Below are 6,763 nucleotides of genomic sequence, written 5' to 3' on the forward strand. Positions count from 1 at the left end.
TTACTGGCTTGCTCCCTTGGCCCCTGCTCAGCCTGCTTTCTTATGCAACACAGGCCCACCTGCCCAGTGGTGGCACCACCCACAGTGGGCTGGGCCCTCCCACATCACTCATCAAGAAGATGCCCTTCAGATATGGCCACAGGCCAGTCCAATACAGGCAATTCCCCAGCTGAGGCTCCCTCAACCCAGGTGTGTCAAGTTGACACTAAAGCTATCCATCACAGCATTCTACCTGGAATCACTCATCCACCAACATAGAACTGTCACACCAACTAGTCACATGTAGAAATTAGAGACTGTTTTCTGCTTCTTATGAGGACAGCTTAGAGTTCTCCACTTTGCAGTAAATGTGAGAACTGAGAACTGTTCCATTCCACATTATAATTTGATGAAATCACAGGTGTTTTACTATTTAAGAACATTTAGACATTTGATTAAATCATGTTTATTGCCCAAGTATGTGAGGAGTCTGGTATGTGGGGTTGAGCTTTAGATATGACATCATTTAGGATTCCTGAACATACTAGATATTGGCAGCAAGCCATTCACTATGGAGATGTTTGTTTGGTATTTAAACATGCCAAACGGTGGCATCTTTTTTCAAATAGAAGAGTAACAGTTTCTTGTTAGACAGAAATGATTATTCCTTTTATGACCAAAAAAGTCAATAAGAAACTCAGTTTGAAACCAGATTTTTTTCCCAGTGTGAATAAGAGTCCAATTATTCTCTTCTGTAAGCTTTGACATTGCTTTTCTCTTTTTGGACAGTTTTGTATCTCATTTTCAGGACAGATGTCTATTGCCTTCAAGCCCTTCGTAGAGAATTTAATTCTTGGCAGTGAAAAGAAAGAATCCCAAAGGGTCAAATCAGTAGGGAAGAGAAGGGGAATAGACAAGTTGAAGAGATTTAATTCAAACTGAAAATCCTTTAGCCATGCCAAAGATGTGTAATTATCATAGCAGCAAAGAGTTTACCTTATAAAAATAGAGCAAAATCTCTGTCTTGCAGGAAGCACATTTTCCTCTCAGTGCCTAAAATTGTGATGTCAATCCTACCATAACTTGTGCTTTTGTTTTTTGACTTTTTGTTTGTTTTGAGGCACAGTCTCATTATGTGGCACTGGCTGGCTTGGGATTCACAGAGATCTGCCTCTCTCTGCCTATTGAGTGCTGAGATTAAAAGCAAGTGCCACCATTCTCAGCTGTTTTGTTTTGGTTTTTTTTTTTTTTTTTTTTTTATTTTGGAGGCAGGGTCTCCCTGTAGCCTCAGGTGTCCTGGAACTCACTATGTAGACCAGGCTGGCCTTGAACTCACAGAGATTCACCTGCCTCTGCCTCCTGAGTGCTGGGATTAAAGGCGTATGCCACCACACCTGGCAGTTTTCTGGTTTTTTAAATTAGGCTTCCCTCTAACCCAGGCTGGATGGGAAGTCATGGCAACCCTACTGCCTCAGCCTCCTGGTTGCTGGGATTACAGGTTTGATCCCACCACTCCCAGTAAATTATTCTTGAAAAGAAACATTGCTCTCATCTTTTAAATCCTTTGCTGCCTTGTGCTGTGATTCTTTTTACTCCTAGAGATGTGCTGGGATGGTTGAACACTAATTTGCATTTTGATCCAGGTTTAAACTAGAATTGTTTGTTCTCAGTATCTGTCTTTGGAACTCAAAATATATTCTCAATGGATCTCATTCCAAGCCCTGGTTCTGCATTTATTCCCACTTACTTTCTTTTTCTCTCGCTGTATTAATAGGTTTTTTTGGTGGGTTTTGCTCTTGTTGTGGTTTGGTTTGGTTTTGTTGTTACAAGCAACAGTAGCTGGTAAACTTAAGCAAGAGGGAATTCATTGGGCGGATTGGAGGCAGTTCAAAAGATCGAAGAGGGAGGGCTGAAGGACCAGCATTGGAAAGGGTAGAGCAGGCAGCTCACTTGGGTCTCCACTACGTGGAAGTCTCAGCAGCCCCATATAGATAAATGATTCCAGTTCTCCAGAAGACAGCATTTGACTGGGTTGGCCGAAGTCAACCCCTCTTTCCTTGGCGGGGGAAGATGCTACCTGAACAAGAGACCCACCAGATGGAAGCCAAATGATGGCATATAGTTCCCCAAAGGAAAATGAGGCCGCTGCTGTTGAAAGAGGTGGGCTGAGAGCTGGTGGCAGCAATGAATAAATAAAAAGTAATGGCCAGCGAGATGACTCAGCAGGTAAAGGTATTTGCGATATAAGCCTGCTGACCCGAGTTTGATTCCCCCAAATCACAAAAAGATGGAAAGCAAGAACTATCTCTACAAAGTTGTCCTTTGATTTCCACACATGCACTGTGGCACACATGCCCACCCCCCACATCATGCATGCACACACACAATAATGATAAATTTTGGGGGGGGGAGTCTTTTTTGAGACAGGGTCTCCCTGTAGCCCCAGCTGATCTGGAACTCGCTCTGTAGACCAGGCTGGCCTCGAACTCACAGAGATCCACCTGCCTCTGCCTCCCAAGTGCTGGGATTAAAGGTGTGCACCACCACGGTCGGCGATAAATATTTTTTTAAGTAACAGCACAGAAACTAACAGGCATCATCGCCCTGAACTGCCTTTTTTTTTTTTTTTTTTTTTACCCTTCTCTCTTTTAATGGTCTCTTCTTTTTCCTTGCTCTTTAAATTTTACCTGTGGTCTTGCCAGAATTTTTGTCACTGTTGCTTCTGTTTCAAGACACCCTGATATTAAAATCATAGGATCTAAATAATCAGGTTTTTGTGGGCAGTTGGTATTGTCTGAGTACATAAATGTCTACCTGGTGTGATTTCTCAAGAACTGACTTTACCACTTTTACACTACCACCTCATTCAACTACTTGCCATTATACCTAGAATTTAATCATTATAAATTATTTTCTGTAATTAAAGTGATGACACCTAAGGACTGCACCCCGAAAGATATTAATCCATTATTTATTATTTCATCTTCTCATGAATCAGCCCATATTATCAGAGGAAGCCGTGGCCACATAAATCTCTCATGATAAAATGAGTGTTTACTATAGAGGTAGAAGTTAGAAGTTTAACTTCTGATTTGTTCTTTCTATGCTGTGTGTGATAAATTGTTGGTAAAATGATTTCTTAATCTCTATTTACTCTAATGACTTTCTTAATCTCTATTTACCTGGCTGTGAAATGAGAATATATTCTTACAACATTTAGTTATTAAAGGTCACTAAAATTATGTTACCAAGTGCTTGCTTACCATACTGCCTACCACATAACAGATTCTCAGTAGATATTAGAATTCCCATTTTAATTAGTCAGTTTTGTATTTTGCCTTACTTGAGATTGAATCTAGATCTTATGCATGATAAGATTGTACTCTACCAGTGAGCTATACCATAGCTTATTTTTAGGGTCTCACTAAGTGACCCACCTGACGTTGAACTCACTTTGTAATCCAGGCAGCCTTCAACTTGTTACCTCTTGCCTCAGCCCCCCAAGTAGCCGGAATCATAGGCTTGATCCACCAAGGCTGTGGAAGCTAAATTCCTTCATTTATTTTATTTTTTATTATTTTTTATTTTATGTGTATGTGTGTATTGCCTGCATGTAGGTAAGTGCACTGTGTCATGCAATGCCCATGTCAGTCAGAAGAGAGACCATTGGATCCCCTGGGACTGAAGTTATGGACAGTTGTTAGCTGCCATGTGGGTGCTGGGATTTGAACCAAGGTCTTCTGCAAGAACAACCAGTGTTCTTAACCACTGAGCCATCTCTCCAGCCCCAAATTCCTTCTTTTAACAGATAATGAATGGACACCTGCTATGCCCACCCATGCTGAGCTACGTAGGAGAAAACAGGTTACAACAATTAAAATCTACTATTAATTAGGGGTCTGTAGACAATGGTATTCACACTACATAAATATAAATATGAATTAATTAAGGGACTATTAACAGGAAGATGAACTCACTGGAGACATGTGGTTGACAACTCAGCAATCCAGAGCAAACTTCTAACACACAGCTGACGAGGATTTTATTGAAGAGTTGATGATTCTGTATTTATGAAAGAAAAAGAAGAAACAGTTTGCTTGGTAGAAAAGTTATTTGCATGTGTGTGTGTGTGTGAGAGAGAGAGAGAGACAGAGAGAGAGAGACAGAGAGACAGAGAGAGAGACAGAGAGACAGAGAGAGAGACAGAGAGACAGAGAGAAATGTGTGTCACTGCCACATATGTGGAAGACAGGACAACTTTTTAGAGGGAGCTTCACCTTTATATAGGTTTTTGGACTTGAACTCAAGTCACAGGTTGCTTTGCAAATGCCTTTACCCACTGAGACATCTTACAGGCCTGGTGGGAAAGGTTTTTGGTTTTTTGAGACAAGGTCTTACTATGTAGCTCTGGCTGGCCTGAAACTCTCTATGTAGACCAGGCTGTCCTTGAATTTAGAGATCCACCTGCCTCTGCCTCCCAAGTTCTGGGATTAAAGGCATGTACCACCACACTCTACAAAAAGTTTTAATTGTAGAGTTTTATGTGGAGAATCTTTGAGAGATTGAATGACACAGGCACTGAATGAATTAGTCTGTGAGATGGAAATTGAGATTAAGGTCAGGAATAAAAGACAATCTAAGAAGCATTAATTTCAAAAAGTGTGCTTTGTGTTTGTATAATTGGTTCCTAATTGCATACCAGTATCTGATTTCCCCTTTAATAAAAGGACTCTGCTTGATTAATTTGCTCACTGTTTCTCAACCAATAGGCTTCATTTCTCAGCTTCCCTTGCAGCTATGTAAATGGGACAGGATTCAAAGTAATAAAAAGAAAGCAGAAATACATGCTTAAGAAAATCCCAATTATTCTCTTATTGTGACAAAAATGCTTGACAGAAAAGAGGGAGGCTAAACTTATTTTAGCAGATTCAGAGGGTTCATTTCATTATGGCAAGAAAGTCATGACAGAGCAGTGGGCCACATCATGGTAGGCATGGAAATAGAGAGCAACAGCAAGTGGCTAGGAATAATATAACCTTCACATCCCACCCCCAGTGACCTACTTCCTCCAGCTCAGTGCCACCCTCTAAGTTTCCAGAACCTCCTCAAATAACACCAACACCTGCTGACCAAGCATTCAATTTATGAGCCTATAGGGACATTAGATATTCAAACCATAACTAATAATTATAATCATTGTCCCTTGTTTCTATCAGACATTTTTGTGAGGACAGAAATTTAAAAAAGAAATGGAGAGTAACAAAATAGATATGGGGGTCCAATTTGTGGAAACAAATGCAAAGGACCTGCTATGGATCTTTGATCTTTACAGTCCTCTAGAAGATCCTGTGTGGTTTAGTTCCAGGCTACCTCAACTTTGTCTCCTACAACTCTTCCCTGTCTCACTCAAGCCATGAAATGCTAAAACTGTAAAATGGATAATAAAACAAAGCCCAATTGCATGCTGTTTACAAGAAACATAAACAAGATGTACGGACACAGGAAGGTCAAGATTAGCATGACAGAAAGTGATATATCATGCAAATATTTAAAGAATCATTCAGAAGACAATAAATCAGAACCTGGCAAGAAAGGTAACTTGGAAACAAGTACAAGATTTATTTAAGTGGGAAGTAAGAGAGGGCAAGACGTTTCACTAACTATAACATGCATGCTGATTTGGATATGGTTTGAGTACATCTCCCAAGGGTTCATGTGTAAAAATTAACCTCCATTGTAAGGTCATAAGAGGGTAGAAATTTAATCTGACTATGATGTTTAGAGGTAGGTGATGATTAATATTAGATAGTGCCACTAGATAGAGCCTCCATGATTGAATCCTGACTTTATGTGAAGGGGCAGAGGTCAGTCTGGACATACACTCGCACATCCACACACACGCATGCGCGCGCACACACACACACACACAAAACACACAAATGCACATACACACATTTTCCTTATAGCTGGCATGTGATATCCTGAACCACCTTGGGACTCTGCCAGTGAAAAAAACCATCACCTTGCCTGCAGATATCCAGAAGTATAAGCCAAAAGAAACCTCCTTTATTTACAAAGCTGTCTAGTATTCAGTTACTAGCAACAAAAAGCAGACTAATGCACTACACTAAGATACACTAAAGTGCTACAGAAAGACTAAAAGGAAAAGGAAAAGTTATTCCTAAGAAAGCTAGGTGTGAGAGCTAACATCTCTTCTACCATATTTTCCCCTTTGCTATCTTTTATCTGTGTACTATTGTTAGAGTCAAACTAGGAAACGAATCCTAGAACAAGGACAGAGGATCCCTAAGACTCAGAAAGGGATCCTCTAGGCTGGGCCAGTCGTATGGGCCTGTAACCTTAGCTGCTGGGGAAGATGAGGCAGGAAGATTCCAAGGTCAAGGCCAGCCTGAGCAACTTAGTGAACCCTGTCTCAACTTAAAAAAAAAAAAATGAATGGGAGTGTAGTTTATTGGTAGAATAGTGACCTAGGATGTATAAGACTGGGTTCCATCCCCAGCACAGCAATAATTAATTAATTAATTCTCAGTTGGGCTTGGTGGGACATTTCTGTAATCCCAATACTCAAAAGGCAGGAGGATTACAAGTTCAAGGCCAGCCTGGCCAATATAGCTGTGATGGCTAATCCTGGGTGTCAACTTGATTGGATCTGGGGTTAACTGAAATAAAAGAGATCGTCTTGATTGGATCATCTAAAGCCGGAAGACACAACCTAAATGTGGGTGTTACCTTCTGATGGCAGCCGGTATAAAAGGCCATGGCA

This window comes from Nannospalax galili, unplaced genomic scaffold (genome assembly GCF_000622305.1).
Source record: "Nannospalax galili isolate Female #2095 unplaced genomic scaffold, S.galili_v1.0 scaffold430, whole genome shotgun sequence".
Classification (NCBI taxonomy): Eukaryota; Metazoa; Chordata; class Mammalia; order Rodentia; family Spalacidae; genus Nannospalax; species Nannospalax galili.